Here is a 16,949-nt window from a genome sequence, read left to right as displayed (position 1 = left end):
GGGGCGGGGGTGGTTTCTGGACCGAGGCATACACATCGGATTCCCATGTTACCCCCTCCCAAAGTCTAGAGTTATAGCTACACTGGAGAACTGATTTACATTTGTCCCCTGCATGACTGAAAAAACAACCAGAGTCATCTCACCTCATTACTTAATAATGATCTGAGAGTTTTAACCAATGCAATGAGACCAAAAAAAAAAAAAAGACACAAAAGATACAGTTGCTAGTAGTTGTTGAGTTGGTCAAAATGTTTGTTTGGATTTTTTCATAAGATGTTATGGAAAAACCAGAAAGAACTTTTTGGCCAACCCAATAAAATCAAAAGAAATGATTGGTCACAAGGGTGTTTGGGGGAGACTGAAAAGGAAACATATTTTTGCCAAAATTATTTGAGAAGGCAGATGTTTTGCTGGTTATTGCCATCTTAGAAAGAGAAGGAAGAGAAAAAGTTAGCATTGTTGGGGATTAGTCAAGCATCAACAAAGATCTAATTTATGATTAAACTATACATGCTTGCTTCCTTGTCATCATCATAACAGTTCTTTTCAATGTATTTACTGGGACTGAGAAAGAAGGAACTAAAGATGTTCCATAAGATAGTCATCTATTAGAGGACAAGAGGCTTTTTGTTTTTGTTTAATCTCACAGGAATCTAACCTTTAACCGTAAGGCTCGGGATAAGCAGAAAACTTGTAAACTGTGTTTATCATGAGAGATTGTATTTGTTCATTTGGGCCACAAAATACACCTGATATAGGACATTGAATTTGCTTCCTTAATCCAAAAGTTAACTCGGTGGTTTTATGATATTAATGTGCCACTTTATAAATGAAGTAATTTGGGTTGCATACACATGGATTGGCTCAAAGAGTTGCTGGGAGGTCTGGAGAACCAGGTTGGAGGTTATGTGCTGAGACCCACAACCCAAATTACGGCACACAGCCAGTCTGGAGAGGACACCTCTGCTGCCGTCCGAGAGCTAACTGCGGTGACATTGCTGACGGCACTGGGAACTGGAGGCCACCGTGATGCCAGGAGCCGGACGTTGCTGTCACCCCCTCTACCACTGCTAGTGATGATGCTCCACCATCTCTGTTTATTCCTTAGCTCCTGATTTGATATTCTGGACAGTGCACTGGTTGGCTGTACCTAGATCATGTGCTCAGGCCCATCCTCAAAGGAGACTAAGAAAGTAAGTGTCTGGAAAATTTCAGCTTCTATGCTGGGAGGAGGCATATATCACTCACTAAGACTGTTAAGGTGGGGGAGAGGGCTTCCACATGTAGGAATGGGGTTCTGATATGGGAAAGGGGCTCAGATTCTGAGCAGTCATTTATTTATTTATTTTTAACAATAAAGTTATTTATTTATTTATGGCTGTGCTGGGTCTTTGTCGCTGCCGGCAGGCTTTCTCTAGTTGCGGCAAGTGGCGGCTGCTCTCGAGTTTTGGTGCATGGGCTTCTCGTTGCGATGGCTTCTCTTCTTGCAGAGCACGGGCTTAGTTGCCCTGTGGCATGTGGAATCTTCCTGGATCAGGGACTGAACCCGTGTCCCCTGAGTTGGCAGGCAGATTTTTTACCGTTGGACCACCAAGGAAGTCCCTGAGCAGTGATTTAAAAACATAAAGTCATCATAACGGGATAACTTTAGCTCTACTCTTTGCACGTTGTGAGAACATCACCTTCTTATATTGATTGAACTCACTTTTGATGTGTGACCACGGGCGAGTTTGCAACACCGCCACATTATTCTGTTTCAATTTCCTAGCACCTTCATCTTTCTGCTTTCTGATAAACTATCTCATGTTTCTCTCAAATCTGTAGCATCTCCTCCTCAGCCTAATTGTGTCTCTTTTTAGTGATAGCTTGGGAAGACAGACACGTTAGAGGACCTCTATCCGGCTTCCCTGGTAGCTCAGTTGGTAAAGAATCTGCCTGCAATGCAGGAAACCCTGGTTCAAGTCCTGGGTCGAGAAGATCCCCTGGAGAAGGGATAGGCAACCCACTCCAGTATTCTTGGGCTTCCCTTGTGGGTCAGCTGGTAAAGAATCAGCCTACAATGTGGGAGACCTGGGTTCGATCCCTGGGTTGGGATGATCCCCTGGAGAAGGAAAAGGCTACCCACTCCAGTATTCTGGCCTGGAGAATTCCGTGAACTGTACAGTCCATGGGATCGCAAAGAGTCGGACACAACTCAGGGCCTTTCACTTTCACTTTCATCGTCTCTTCCCACCAACCCAACCCATCTTCCTTGTCCTCTGGATCCTACCCCCTCTCACCTACTCAGCTCCTTCCCTCCTTCACCCCTTTTCAGTCTAGAAGATCACCCGTACTGGCATGGAAATATGTGTTCACATCCCCTATCTTCAGAATCATGCTTTCTAAGCAAAACCAAAACCTGCTCCAAGCCCATGTCCCCTTCCACCTCTTGCTTTATATCTTTTTCTTAAACCAACCTCAGCATCAGAATTGTCTATCTTTGCTCTCATTCTTCCTCAAATCCAATTTTTCCACAAGCAACTTCAGTTAGGCTCTTGTCCTCACTATTTTATTAATATCAAGGTCACCAATGATCTACTTCTTGGGTCAAAGCCCATGTTTGTTGGATTTTTCTGTTGTCATTTTACTGAAATTCAAAGCAGCACGTGATAGTGTTTAACACTATGTTTTTTGAAATGCTTTCTTCTTGAGCTTCCAGGACTTCACACTGGTTTTTCCCCACTTTCTCAACTGACTTTGTTTCGCCAGAATTCCTCTCCTTAAGAGTCTCCTCTCCTCCATCTAATTCTTTCCCTCAGCGATTTTTCCAGCCTCTACCTATCATTTTTTAAAGCTCAAGAATATTTATAGGAATTCAAACATATACAGCATCCAACAAGATAAAATTAATAGTGTCCAATAAAAAATTATCAACATGCAAATAAGCAAGATATTATGATCTATAAAAAGTAGGAAAAAAATTAGTTAATGAAAGCCAATCCAGATGGGACACAGAAGATAGAATTAGTAAACCAAGAATGTAGACAATTCTTCTTAAACTTACAGAATGTAGCTATATTCCCTAAGTTTAAGAAGCTGGACTAAATATTGCACATTTTAAATAAAAACCAAAGATGTTTAAAAAGACCCAGCTGGACATCCATGGATGAAAACTGTAGCATGAAATGACACTAATGAGATGACACCTTTCAGTTTTTGCCTGAACCTATTTTTTATTCCTCCATGAATTTTATCATTTTCCACTTATATTGTTATTTTGAAAAATTTCAAGCTTAATTAAAAGTCAGAAGAAAAGTAACTATGAACTCTTCCATGAAGTCCACCAGTTGCTAACATTTCCCCAACATCTGTGTGTGAACTCTGTCTTCCTCTCCCCCTCCTTTCTCCCCCGTCCCACTCACTTAATTTTTTGCTGAACCATTTACAAGCAAGTTTCAATCAATGTAATACTTATCGCTTAAGTATTTTTGCATGTATATACCCAAAGATTGGAATAAAGATCTTCCTAAGTAACTATAGTACTATTATGACATCTAAAACAATTAAGAATAAATTAATGTCACCTAATAAGCTGTGCCTATTTAAATTTCTCCAAATTTCTAATATATGACTTATATGGACATTTTTTTCCTTTAAATCCAAGATCCAATCAAAATATATCTATTACACATGGTCATTAATATCTAGTCTCTTTTATTGTAGAACAGATGACCCCCTACCCTGCCATCCCCCTCCTTCCCACTAATGTTGATTTTTGGAAGAGCTGTCTCTTATAGAATGCATTCTAGATCAGTATTTCTTACCTAGGGTGATTTTTTACCTCCAGGGTAAATGTGACAATATTTGAAGCCATTTTTGGTTGTCACAACTTGAGAGGTGTATCTTAATCCCTTTGGACTGCTATAACAAAATAACATAGACTGAGTCATTTGTAAACAATAGAACTTTATTTCTCACAGTTCTAGAGGCTGGGAATTTCAAGATCAAGATGCCAGAAGGTTCAGTGTCTGGTGAAGGCCCACTTCCTGCTTCGTGGACTTTTTTTTTGTTTTGCTATAATCTCAAATGGTGAAAGGAGGGAGGGAGCTTTCTTGGACCTCTTTTGTCGTTTTTGTTGTTCAGTTGCTAAGCTGTGTCTGACTCTTTGCAACCCCATGGACTGCAATGTGCCAGGCTGCCCTGTCCTTCACTATCTCCTGGAGTTTGCTCAAAATCATATCCATTGAGTCGGTGATGCTATCTAAGCATTTCATCCTCCACAGCCCCCTTTTCCTTTTGCCTTCCTTCTTTCCTCGAGTGTGTGCATGTCTACTAAGTCGCATCAGTCATGTCTGACTCTTTGCAACCCTATGGGCTCCTCTGACCGTGGAATTCTTCAGGCAAGAATACTGGAGTGGGTTGCCATGCCCTCCTCCAAGGATCTTCACGACACAGGGATCAAACCCCCATCTCCTGTTCTCCTGCATTGGCAGGTGGATTCTTTACCACTGAGCCACCAGGGGACGCCCTCTTTCCAAGCATCAGTATCTTTTCCAATGAGTTGGCTCTTCACTTCAAGTGGCCAAAGGATTGGAGCTTCAGCTTCAGCAGCAGTCCTTCCAATGAATATTCAAGGTTGATTTCCTGTAGGATTGATTGGTTTAATCTCCTTGCATTCCAAGGTACTCTCAAGAGTCTTCTCCAGCACCACAATTTGAAAGCATCAATTTTTTGAGGCTCAGCCTTCTTTATGGTCCAACTCTCACATCTGCACATGACTATTGGAAAAACCATAGCTTTAATAAGGATATTATTCCCATTCATGAGCCTCTGCTCTCACGATCTAATCACCTTCCAGGGGTCCCACCTCCTAATAGTATCACCTTGGGGAATAAGATATCAACATATGAACTTTGGAGGGACACAAACATTCAATCTATAGCAAGGTGCTGCTGGGGTGTAGTGGGTAGAGGCCAGGGATGTGTCTAAACATCTTTCAGTGCACACAGCAGTACCCACAGTAAAGAATTAACCAGCCCAATTATCAGTGGTGTTAAGGTTGAGAAACTCCACCCTAGAGTTATCTGATTGCTTACTTATGATTAGATTCAGATTTGACATTTTTTTTGGTGAGAAACCTAAACAGGTGCTATTGTGGCTTTTTAGTAAATCTCATCAGGAGGATCCTCCTGTCACATTGTCCCTCTTGGTGTTCTTAAGTCTGATCACTTGGTTAGAGTGGAGACTGCTGGGTCTCTCCACTGAAAAGCTACATTTCCTGGTTTGTAGTTAGTGAGTGATCTCTGAGGTGATACTTGGAGATCCTGCGAATATTCTATTGCCTCCAAATATTTCATCCAATAATTTACCATCCATTGATAATCCTTGCCGAAACCAATTAGTACAGCAGGGGTTGCAGAATGGTTGTTTTTTTCTAGTCTATTTTTCCTTCTATCATTATTAGCTGGGTTTCTTCTGTAAAGAAGAGCTCTTCATTTCTACTTTTCTTTTTCACTTAACTATACTATAGATTAACAGAAATGTTAATTTAACATATTATAAACCATTATCATTGTTACACATTTTGATACTCAAATTGCTACTAATTTGGCCAGTGGGAGTCAAGTTAAGCTGTCTCCTGTGTCCTTTTGACATTCCCCTTAGTCTCTGAGCTTTCTTTAATTTTTTTAAAAAGATGCTTATTATTTTTATTTTTCATGGTTATTGACTACATTCCCCCCACTGTACATTTCATACCCATGACCCATTTACTTTGCAGCTGGAAGTTTGTACCTCTTAATCTTTCTCATCTATTTCTTTCCTCCCCTCACCCTTTCTTCAGCCTATTTGGTCTTCTTTGCTTTCTGGCACAAAATATATCCCAGGCTCATATTCTACTTTCCCTGCCCTGGAATCATTCATTTCTCCAATTTCTCCAAATGCCCCCCCCCCCCCCGCCCCCGTTCCTGCTGCTTAGTTCCAGTGATTGAACCCGTGCTCCCTGCAGTGGAAAGACAGAGTCTTGTCCACTGGACTGCCAGGGAATTCCCACGGGGGATAGTGTTTAGAAACCAAGAACTGGGTGTTAGATATGTTCATTGCTACAAGAGTATCATTGCTTCTAAGATCTTTCAGTTGACTGAGAAAAAATCATGAACTCTTAAAAAACATATACATTTAAAAAATTCTAATACTAAATCAATTCAACAAATACTACTAGATTTTTGTTCTTCTATATTTGTATCTTATTTCTTACATGGTCAGAATCCTGGTTCTCAATAAAATCAATACATTTGTGCATTTGCTCTGTCCTATAACATATCCAAATAGTTTGAGGACTTCTCTCAATAGTGATTTTTGTTAGTCTGTGGTTTATCATTTCCTTTTGTGAAAAAATGAATACATATAGAAACATTTTCAGAATAGCAAAACAAAGGTCTCTGAAAATCTAGTCTTCCATAAAAGCAACAAAAATGCAGGCAAAAAAGGTCAAAGCCAACTTTTTCAGAACTCTGGAAATTAACCACAGGCTTGCTAAAATTCAAGGATTTATTCAAGAAAAACTGCTAAAACTCGGTAACAACAAAAAACTTTCTGACATTTCAATTTACTCTATTCTCCTTCCCTTCTCCTTAGCTTTGTGGTAGACATGAAACTAGCAGTTATGAAAACAAGCGGCCTAGAAGACCCTAGAGGGGATGGAGTAGGTTTGAATCTCCCTGCAAAATCCCCACCTCAGAGAGCTGTCTCTATCTGGTCTGTCTGGTAGCTCTCTAAGAATCTCCACTCTTAGGGCTTGTTTTCATTAGAGCTGACTCAGAGCTCACTCATTGCAAACAGCCCTATCCCCAGGGGAAAGTCAGTTGTAATTGTTTAATAACGTCACAGCTGCCACAAGTGGTAATACCAGTTGGGACTAACAAGAGGCTGACCAAAAACTTGAAAGGAAAATCTGGGGCATAAGACACCCATAAAGGATTTTGATCATATCTGACTTATTCTTGGAACCTTAGAAGGACATATGCTTGTGTAGGGCTGTGCACATGTCTAAGAAAGATCTGAGAGGCCTCAATCTCTCACTTCTGGCCAGCCTTGAGGCTTTGCACAAGCAGGAAGTTAAGGATAAGGCAGAGTTATAAACTGCCTACTGGAGCATTGAAGTCATGACCGAACACACACAAAGAGCCCCTTGGCAATGGCTGGGGACTCTTTGTCTAATCATTAGCTGATTGTTAAAATAATTGGGTAGAGACTTCAGTGACTGTGTAGACCCAAAATACAGACTTCATAGAATTAGCCCAGGAAAATCATTAAACAAACTAACCGCAATGGTGTCAACAACAAACTGGAACAACAACAAATCCTGGGGAACTGGGAGTATAATTTCCAGAATCACTACATTGTATTTTCAAGAAAAAAATTATGATTCACAATGAGGCATCATTCATGTCTGGACATAAAAGAATGGCCTATATATAGGGGGGGAAAGGAGCAGTCAATAGGAGCTGTCCCTATGGAAGTCTAGACATTAAACTTATTAGACAAAGACTTTAAATCAGCTATTATAAATGTGTTCAGATAACTATAGGAAACTATATTTGGGACTTCCCTAGTGGTCAGGTGGTCAGATGGTTAAGACTCCATGCTCCCAATGCAGGGGATATGGGTTCGATCCCTGGTTAGGGAACTAAGATCCCATATACTGCATGGTTCAGCCAAAAAAAAAAAAAAAAGGGAAACCATACCTAAAACACTAAAGTATGAGAACAATGCTGTACCAAATAGAGACTATCAATAAAGAAATGGAAATTATAAAAAGGGACTAAGTAGAAATTTAGGAATCGAAAAGTATAATATCTGAAATGAAAAATTCACTAGAGGGGTGAAACAGAAGATTTGAACTGGAAGGAAGAAACAGCAAATTTTAAAATAGGTCATTTGAGATCATCCAGTCTGAGAAAATGAAAGAATTTCTTTTGAATGAAGAAAAATGAACAGAGTCTCCCTTCTCCAGGGGATCTTCCCAACCCAGGGATTGAACCTGGGTCTCCCATTGCAGGTGGATTCTTTATCAACTGAGCCACCGGGGAAGCCCAAAAGACCTGTGGGACACACATTATTAAGCATACTAACATATGAATAATGGGAGTCCCAGAAGGAGAAGGGGAGAGACAAAAAGAATATTTAAAGAAATAATAGCAGAAAGCTTCCTAAATTGGATGAAAAACATTAATTTGCACATTCAGGAAGCTCAACTAATTCCGTATGAAAAGCTCAAGTGATACATACTTAGCTCCATCACAGTCAAACTGTTGAAGACAAAAACCAAACAGCAAATCTTGAAAACAGCAAGTGAAAAGTGACTCATCACATAACTTAAAGTAATAACATTAACAGTTGACTTCTCTTCAGAAACCATAGAGACCTAAAGGCAGAGGGATGACATATTTAAAATGCTGAAGGAAAAAGATTGCCAACAAGCATTTCCATATCCAGCAAAATTATCCTTCAGAAATGAAGGAGAAATTAAGACATTCCCATATAAACAACGACCAACAGAGTTCATCACTGGCAGACTTGTTCTACAAACAATACTAATGGGAGTCTTCAGGCTGAAAGACTCAAATTCACACAAAAAAATAAACAATAGCAATAAACATATGAAAAGATGTTCAACATTATTAGCTTTCAGGGAAATGTATTCCAAACATGAATGACATATCATTTCATACTCGCTAGGATAGCTAAGACTAAAACAAAACAAAACAAAACAAAACAAATCAGACAATCAACAGCAAGTCTTGGCAAATGATGTAGGGAATTTGGAACCTTCATTGTTAATAGAACTGTAAAATGGTGTGACCATTTTGGAAATCAGTTTGGTAGTTCCTCAAAATTCTAGAGATAGAGTGACCATATGAGCCATCAGCTCACAGTTGGATAGACAAGTGAAATGAAAATATGTGCCACACAACTTATATATGTATATTACAGAAGTGTTGTATGGAAATATCCCTCAGCTGATGAATGGATAAACAAAATGTAGTATATGCATACAGTGCAATATTATTTGGCCACAAAAAGAAACCAAATATTGATACATGCTATAATATGGATGAATCTTGAAAATGTTATGCTTAGCGAACAAAGCTAGAAACAAAAGATAGCATGCTGTATGACTCCTTTTATATCAAATGTCCATAAGTCCATATTCATGGAAAATAGATAAATGGCTGTCCATAACTGCAGGAAAAGGGGGATAGGGAGTGACTACAATGAGTAAAGGTTTTATTTTGGTGTTAATAAAAATGTTCTAAAATTGATTGTGGTAAAAAAAAAATTGATTGTGGTGATGACTGCATATCTTCATGAACATACTAAAAATCATGAAATGTATACTTTAAAAGGGTGAATTTTATGTTTTATGAATTATATCTCAACAGAACAGTACTAAAAATTAAGAAATATAGACAGTATAGGCTTATTTCCCCCACTTTTTTTCTTAACAAAATATAGCATACTATATATACTTAAAAAAATTTTTTTTAATTGGAGGATAATTGATTTACAATGTTGTGCTAGTTTCTACCATACAACAATGTGAATCAGCCATCAGTATACATATATCCCCCTCTCTCCCACTACATAACATACAATATATACTTTTGATTCACTTAACAATATAGGCATTCTTTTCACACTAGTACTTAGAAATATTCATTCTCTTTTTACAGCCTATTTTGAATATATATTTTTATTTACGTATTTATTTTATTTGGATGCACTGGGTCTTAGTTGTGGCATGTGGGCTCTAGTTTTCTCACCAGGGATCAAACCCAGGCCCCCTACAATGGCATTGCAATCTTAGCCACGGAACCACCAGGGAAGTCCCATTTCATTCTCTTTTATGGCTATGTAGTACTCAGTTGTGTAGCTGTACTATCTTTAATTCAGCAAGTTTCCTATGTAGCATTGGGTTGTTTTTAATGTTTTGATATTAAAATAATGTCACAATTAATAACCTTGTGCATTTGTTGTTTTATTTTTTGCAGATGTAGCTCCAGGGTAACTTCCTTTAAAAGAGATTACTGAATCAAGAGGTAAATGCCTGTGAACATAAAGTTTTGTTAAATATTGTCAAATTTTCCCTCCATAGAATTTGTTCCATTTTGTTCTTTAAACAGCAATGTAAGACAATGTCTATTTGCATTACACAGCTTCACTAAAAGGGTAGGTTGTCAATCGCTTGAATTTTTGTCAGTCAGTGATAAACAGTATCTCTGTAGTTTCATTCTGAATTCTACTTTGAGTGAAGTTGATATGTGTAAAGAACTTAGTCTTTTTTAATGAACCACCATGTCCTTTTGCCCATTTTTTCTATCAGGCTTTCAGTCTTGTTTTTCTAGATTTTTACAGAGTTCTTTATATATCCTAGCTACTGACTATAAATATCATGTAAACTGGTGACTCTTAAACCATATGTCCATGCCTGAGCTCCAAATCTGTATATCTAACCATCTACTTTTTTCCCCCCTCAACTATCTACTTGACACTTCCGCTCAGATACCCAAGAAGCATCTTACATGTACTATGGCAAAAACGGAACCTTATATTCCCCCCTCAGCAAATCCTCTCCTCTGTAAATAAATAACTCAACCCCCAATACCTATTTTTCTGTATCTCCTCTGATATAATTCTGGACCAAGCCACCATCATTTATTCTTGTGAACATGGCAGCATTTCCTAACTGTGCTCCCCACTTCCATCTTTACCTCTCTCCTCCCTCATAATCCACATTCCCAAGTAGTGGCCAGGATGATCTCTTTTAAAAGTGTAAATTAGAGCTTCCCTGGTGGCTCAGTGGTAAAGAATCTGCCTGCCAATGTAGGAGACACAGGTTCGATCCCTGATCCAGGAGGATCTCACATTCCTCGGAGCAATTAAGCCTGTGTGCCATAGCTACTGAGCCTAGAGCCTAGAGCCTGGGAGCCACAGTGCTGAGCTGACATGTTGCAGCTACTGAAGCCACACACCACAGAGCCTGTGCCCAGCAACAAGAGAAGCCACTGCAACGAGAAGCCTGCCCACTGCAACGAAGAGTAGTCCTAACTCACGCCACTAGAGAAAAGCCCTCGCAGAAATGAAGATCCAGCACAGCCACAAATAAATAAATAATTTTTTTTTAAAGTGTAAATCAAAAAAAAAAAAAAAAAAAGTGTAAATCAAATCCTGTAGCTTTTCTCTTTAAAACTTTCCAGTGGCTCCCATAATAGAAGGAATGTGTGCGTGCTCAGTCACTCAGCCATGTCCGACTCCTCACGGCCCCATGGCCTGTAGCCCGTCAGGATCCTCTGCCCATGGAATTTTCCAGGCAAGAATACTGGAGTGTGTTGCATTTCCTACTCCAGGGGATCTTCCTGACCCAGGAATCAACCCCAAGTCTCTTGCATCTCCTGCATTGGCAGGCAGATTCTTTACCACTGTGCCATGTGGGAAGTCCCAGTAGAAGGAATAAAATAGAATAAAATCTAATCGTTCTTGTGTCTTCAGTATCTGACAGGATTTGACCCTTCTTACCTCTCTAGGAGTGTCCCACCCCTCTGGCCTTCATTCACCCTGCTCCACTCACTGTGGCTTTCTTTTATCTCTAGAACATTTCAAGTTAGTTGTATTTGTAAAACTTTCATACATTTCTCCTCTTTTTGCATGAATGTTCTTCCCTTTCACGTTTTCCTATGGCTGCCTCCATCTCTCCATTCAGGTCTCCACCAAAATAGCCTCATGCTCTATTCCTCTAGTTAGTTATATTCGAAGCTTCTTCCCAAACCAGTTGGTGCTATGGATATTTCAGTTACATAAGCAACCAAATTCCATTTTTTTAAAAACCTATTTGAGGTTTTTCTTCCCCTCTTGCAACAAAAAATAAGTCTAGTTGATATATTTATAGAAACATCAACAATTAAAGTAGGGAAATAATGATTTGAGGACAGTTGCCTATTTATCTGAAAAAATTAAGTTAGATCCCTTACCTTATGTGTGAGTGCATGCTAAGTCATTCAGTTGTGTCAGACTCTCTGCGATCCTATGGACCATAGCCGGCCAGGCTCCTCTGTCCATGGGTTTCTCCAGGCAAGAATACTGGAGTGGGTTGCCATGTACTTTTCCACCCCTGCCTCATTCCATATGAAAAATAATTCCTAGTAGATTAAAAAACCAAACTAAAATTATAATATTGGGGAAATACTGGGAAAACTATTAAGAATACATGTATGAATTTGGAAGTAAGAAAGGTCTTCTTGGACAAGATGAATAATCCAGGAGCTATGAAAAGATATATAAGTTGACAATTAAAATGTGAAACTTCTGTGATTTCTCTGGTGATCCAGTGGCTGAGACTCAGCACTCCTAATTCAGGGGGCCCAGGTTTGATCCCTGGTCAGGGAACTATATCCTACATGCCGCAATTTAAAAAAAAGGATCCTACATGCTGCGATGAAGATTGAAGATCCCGAGTGTCACAGCTTAGCACTCACACAGCCAAATAAATGAATATTTTAAAAAATAAAAAAATGTAAAACTTCTGTAAGTAAATAACACTATTAGTGTTATTAAAATGAAAAGACAAATAACAAACTAGAAGAAATACACTATATATAACATACCAACAGTTACTATCCAGAATACCTAGGAACACCTACAAATCAATAATAAAAGACAAATAGCTTAATTTATATAAATTTCATTGTAGCTGTATACAAACAGCAGATAAAAATAAACATGAAAAGGTTTCTACTCTCACTGATATCCAGGGAAATGCTTATTGTATACTTACAAGTATACAATAATTTTTTGTCCATCAGATTAGCAGACATAAAGAAGATTGACAAAAGCCAATATTGGCAAGGAGGTACAGAAACAAATATGTGCATATACTGTTGTTATATTATTGATGTGATACTTTTTGTCAACATTCATTAAATGAAAAAGTAGTGTTCATGATTTTTGATCTAGTAATTCTAAGGGGGTAGATAAATCTTCTGAGAAATCACTCATATAAGTGCCTAGATAGGTCTACATGTTCCTTGCGGCATTGCTTGTAAGTAATGAAAAACTGTAAGTAACCTAACCATTTACCAAAATGGAAAACTACATGAGAGTTAAAAAAAATGAAGTAAAGCCATAGGTATTGACCATACCGTTGAGGAAAAACACAAGTTCAGAGTAAATGTACAATATGATCATATCTATGTGAGGAAGATAAAACAGAGGCACGTGTTTCAGCATGTTCATAGATGCATAAAAAAATGTCTGAAAGGATTCATACAAAGCTGGTTACAACAGTAGTTTACCCTGGAGAGAGGTGTGGGATTGTGTGTGTATTGAGGGGAGGAGAGGTTGAGGAACTATTTTTGCTTTCTCTATATATTTAAAAAATTATAACTAGAATTTTAGTCAAATAATCTGAAAAAATAAACAAGTAATTAAAGGAAGTGTAACTTGGGCTTCCTTGGTGGCTCAGTAGTAAAGAATCCACCTGCCAATGCAAGAGACATGGGTTCGATCCCTGATTCAGGAAGATCCCATGTGCCTCGGAGCAAATAAGGCCATCCATCACAACTATTTCTAGAGCCCGGGAGCTGCAACTACTGGCCTCACGGGTTTCAATTACTGAAGCCCGCACACCTAGAGCTCATGCACCGTAGCTAGAGACTGGCTCCCGCTCACTGCAACTAGAGAAAAGCCTGCAGCCTGCACAGTAAGGAAGACCCAGCACAGTCAAAAATAAATAAATAAAATTATTTTAAGAAGAGTGTAACTTTCGGAGATACCATTTAAATGTCTAAAAATGAATTCAGTTGATAATGGCACTGAAGTGTTGGGGTATTTGCTGATACCCGATAGACATGGTTAGTCAGCACTGACAGCAAAAACATATACTCTGGGGTGAGACAGACTTGGATTTGAATTCTAGTTCTTCCGTTTACTGTGTGACATGGACAAGTCGTTTAACCTCTCTGAGTTCAGGGCTAATAGAATCTACTCCTAAGAGCTGCTATCAGGTAATATCTCTAGCATGTAGTAGTAGGTGCTCAGCTAAGTGGTGTTATTATTAATAATGGTTAAAATTATGGTCTGTAATCCAATGAGAAGTGAGAAGCAGGTGAATGGTGATCAAATAGCATTGATGTGGATGGTTTACAAAAAACTTACAAGGGGAAAGCATACATGTGAAACACTTCCATCCTGCACAGAAGTTGTCTTTATTAAAGATCAGAGAAGTATGGTGTTATAAGCCTACTCTTTGGTTCCTTCCTGCCCTAGAGAATCTGGATCCTAGAGAGAGAGAACCCCAACACTTCTGAGTACTGTCAGCTGGTTGCCAAGTTGGGACACCTCATCTCAGAGCCGTACCTGTACTTGCAGAAACTGGAGGATTCTGATACGGAAAATTCGGAGAATTTTGACAGGGGATTTATCCAGGAAAGTTTGGTTTATCTACTTTGTGTCTACTGTATACCTCTGGAATGCTGTGAGAAGTAAAATGAAGTAATACATGAGAAACTGCATGTATGCTCAGTTGTGTCCGACTGTTTGTGACCCCATGGACTGCAGCCCTCCAGGGGGATTTTTCAGGCAAGAACGCTGGAATGGGTTGCCATTTCCTTCTCCAGAGGATCTTCCTGATCCAGGGCTCAAACCTGCATCTCCTGCACTGGGAGGTGAATTCTTTACCACTGAGCCACCAGGGAAACCTAGTAAACTTTAAAATGCAGCAAACTTATTGCCATTAGTATTGCAGAACCTTGAGGCTGAAAAGGACTGTAAAGATGGTCTAGTCTAACCCCACAAATGTAGTAGGAATCCTCCTATAAGCATCTCTAACCAGTTGCTAGCCAGCTCTACTCGCACCCTTAAAATGACAGGGACTCCGTCCCTGAAACGTAGCCCCTTCTCTCTCTAGTTAGCTATGAGAAAAACTGCTTCTTCAGGTTGGGCTGAAGCCTGTTTTGCTGCAGTCTCTGGGCATACAGCACGCTTGTACACATTGACTTCCACAATTTGGAGACAGCCTTCACAGCTCAAGTCATCTTCCCCGCCTCCCCCACCAGAGTACTTTTGCCTGCTATTTCCATCAGGAAATAATTTTCAGATTCTTCATTCCCTGGGACTCCACCCACTCCAGCTGGTTAGCGTCCCCTTGCAAACAATGGTGTGCAGAGCAAACATAGTCAGCACTGCTGATGTGACCTCATCAGGACAAAGTGCAGAACAGGCATCACCTCCTGTGATTTACACACATTGACTCTATTTTTTTTTTTCCCAATTGTGAATTCCACCAAGACTCTCTGTGACTCTGTTCATAAAGCACAGAATCAATACTTTTCAGCAGTTGCATCAAGTTGGCTCATTTTAAGATTGCATTTGGCAAATACTCCTAAGTCTTTCTCATCTGAACATCAGCTTCCCAGATTTATAATTAGTTTAGGTGGACCCAGTTTAAGGAATATCACATTGCCAGCACCACTGATTGCCAGTAGAAGGTGGGCTTTTAGTTACCACCCTTCATCCCTTGTCCTTCCCTCCCTGGTTCAGGAACCACTGTCATGACTTCTGTGAAAGTCCTTCTCTTCCCATCTTTACAGTTTACCAACTTTGTGTGGATGAGGTTTAGTTTTGCCTGTTTTGAGGTTTTACATAAATGGACTCACTCTGTATGTATGATTCTACAACTTCTTTCTCTCAGAATTATGTTTGTGGGATTCATCTATATTGACTATGTAGCTGTTGTTTGTTCATTATTATTGCTGTAGACTATTCCATTGTATGAATATTTTAAAATTTATTCTGTTGATGAATTCTTGGGCTTTTATTTATTTTATTATAAGCTATGTCACCTTAAATATTCTGTATCTACTGTGGCACATGTGCAATGTAATTGACAAGCAATTATTACATGTGTTTAAATCTTATCTCCCAATTTCTTTCCAAATATAAACATCATATCTTTACAGTTAATTAAGGCTTTGAGCACACACTAGTTTTCTTTAAAATGTATGCCTGGGGGTGGAATTGCTGGGTGTTAGGATTTACCTAAAAATATGAAAATGTACATAATCCAAGCATGCCCTTAATGTGATTTCCAAATTCCAACCACCTCTTTTGCATGGGGTGCTCTATGTGTTTATATCAGCAGTCTAATCCTTTTTGAGTGACCTTGACCTTGGGTCCTGGCTTCAAGCCCCAGATTATCAATGGCAATAAACACACCTCTTACTCACTAGAAGAGTTCCTTCTGTAGAGGGTATCAGCATCTGCTATCTTTATGATCCCTGCCTTGAGTTAGTCATCACTAGAGAGAAGGTGCACGGGGCTGTCTTATCCTGGACAAAGGTCTTCATGTCCAGCATGGATCTGCAGGAGAGTTATTTAATGGGGGATTGGGGAAGTCACTCTGCTTGCTCTCTCAAAGGCATACCAGTCATTCGAAGATATTAACTGCTCAAAAGGCTCAAGTCTGTATATAGGCCCTTCTCTAATGTTAGCGGAATTTGGGGCAAAAGTACAAACAGATGCAACATGTCTACCTAAATTATTTAAAATTATAAATCACGCCAACTGTTCATATACTCTATTCTACGTTGACAAATATACATCTTTAATACCAGGGAAGACCAGGTCCAAATTTAGGATCCCCAGACTCCTCAGATTTATGCACTAAAATGAGGTGGTGGTGGGAGCACTTGTGCCGGCCCACTGCCCTCTTTTTCCATCTCTGTCCTGCACTAGGCATCTATACGCTGCTGCTGCTGCTGCTGCGTCTCGCGTGAGTCGTGTCCGACTCTGTGCGACCCCATAGACGGCAGCCCACTAGTCTCCTCTGTCCCTGGGATTCTCCAGGCAAGAACACTGGAGTGGGTTGCCATTTCCTTCTCCAATGCATGAAAATGAAAAGTGAAAGTGAAGTCGAT

The 16,949-nt window shown here is 39.5% G+C and overlaps 1 long non-coding RNA gene across 1 annotated transcript; it reads left to right on the top strand.

Annotated features, from left to right (window-relative positions):
• The first annotated feature begins 1,106 nt into the window (after window positions 1-1,106).
• Window positions 1,107-15,956, top strand: LOC122694599. Its single transcript, XR_006341213.1, has 3 exons — window positions 1,107-1,193; window positions 10,032-10,079; window positions 14,302-15,956. It is a non-coding gene; the product is annotated as an uncharacterized LOC122694599 (long non-coding RNA).
• Window positions 15,957-16,949: the final 993 nt, after the last annotated feature.

Source organism: Cervus elaphus, chromosome 5 (genome assembly GCF_910594005.1).
Source record: "Cervus elaphus chromosome 5, mCerEla1.1, whole genome shotgun sequence".
NCBI classification, from domain to species: domain Eukaryota; kingdom Metazoa; phylum Chordata; class Mammalia; order Artiodactyla; family Cervidae; genus Cervus; species Cervus elaphus.
The sequence above is the reverse complement of the archived record's forward strand: the minus strand, read 5'-3'. Positions and strand labels throughout refer to the sequence as shown.